Here is a 1,420-nt window from a genome sequence, read left to right as displayed (position 1 = left end):
ATTTTCGTGCTCTGAGCACTGGAGAGAAAGGATTTGGTTATAAGGGTTCCTGCTTTCACAGAATTATTCCAGGGTTTATGTGTCAGGGTGGTGACTTCACACGCCATAATGGCACTGGTGGCAAGTCCATCTATGGGGAGAAATTTGAAGATGAGAACTTCATCCTAAAGCATACAGGTCCTGGCATCTTGTCCATGGCAAATGCTGGACCCAACACAAATGGTTCCCAGTTTTTCATCTGCACTGCCAAGACTGAGTGGTTGGATGGCAAGCATGTGGTCTTTGGCAAAGTGAAAGAAGGCATGAATATTGTGGAGGCCATGGAGCGCTTTGGGTCCAGGAATGGCAAGACCAGCAAGAAGATCACCATTGCTGACTGTGGACAACTCGAATAAGTTTGACTTGTGTTTTATCTTAACCACCAGACCATTCCTTCTGTAGCTCAGGAGAGCACCCCTCCACCCCATTTGCTCGCAGTATCCTAGAATCTTTGTGCTCTCGCTGCAGTTCCCTTTGGGTTCCATGTTTTCCTTGTTCTCTCCCATGCCTAGCTGGATTGCAGAGTTAAGTTTATGATTATGAAATAAAAACTAAATAACAATTGTCAAAAAAAAAAAAATTTAATGCACGTAGATTACCTTAAAATAAAGACACCAAGTTTTGGAATCAGGAAGTAGAAGCCCCTTTTGCTCACTCAGATCAGCCTGCAGTATCAGAACAGTACCTTCTAAGTACATTTACAGGTCAGAGTGCTTCTGGAGCTGTGATTTTCAAACTGTGAGTTGTTACCCATGAATGAGTATGAAACCCATTAACAATGGATAGCAACCAGCATTAAAAAAAATAGTACAGGGGCTGGGCACAGTGGCTCACACCTGTAATTCCAGCACTTTGGGAGGCCAAGGTGGGCGGATCACGAGGTCAGGAGATCGAGACCATCCTGGCTAACACAGTGAAACCCCGTCTCTACTAAAAATACAAAAAATTAGCCACGCGTGGTGGCAGGCGCCTGTAGTCTCAGCTACTCGGGAGGCTGAGGCAGGAGAATGGTGTGAAACCGGGAGGCAGAGCTTGCAGTGAGCTGAGATTGCGCCACTGCACTCCAGCCTGGGTGACAGAGAGAGACTCCGTCTCAAAAAAAGAAAAAAAAAAATAGTACACAATAGAGTAGGATAGAGTTGAATTAGAAAATATACGAGTTTATGGAAGCTAATGATGCTAAATATTGTTTTATGAAACTTCTGTTTCAGTTATATGTATGTTATGTGTCCCAATCATATATACAATGAATGTCTTTCTGTAGGTCATAGTCAACAATGTTCAAGAAACACTAATGTAGAGAAAAATATCCTAATGGTGAGAGAGATAGGTACCTGGTTACTTACGAAACAGTTGCAACCATCAGGAATGTTTAGCTTGA

The 1,420-nt window shown here is 43.1% G+C and overlaps 1 pseudogene across 1 annotated transcript; it reads left to right on the top strand.

Moving 5' to 3' along the window:
- The first annotated feature begins 6 nt into the window (after nt 1-6).
- LOC108520207 (peptidyl-prolyl cis-trans isomerase A pseudogene) lies at nt 7-619 on the top strand (annotated as a pseudogene). Its single transcript, XR_001882855.1, has one exon. The product of XR_001882855.1 is annotated as a peptidyl-prolyl cis-trans isomerase A pseudogene (transcript).
- Nucleotides 620-1,420: the final 801 nt, after the last annotated feature.

The sequence above is a fragment of the Rhinopithecus bieti genome, unplaced genomic scaffold (genome assembly GCF_001698545.2).
Source record: "Rhinopithecus bieti isolate Rb0 unplaced genomic scaffold, ASM169854v2 scaffold_47952, whole genome shotgun sequence".
NCBI lineage: Eukaryota > Metazoa > Chordata > Mammalia > Primates > Cercopithecidae > Rhinopithecus > Rhinopithecus bieti.
This window is presented reverse-complemented; position numbering and strand designations above follow the sequence as displayed.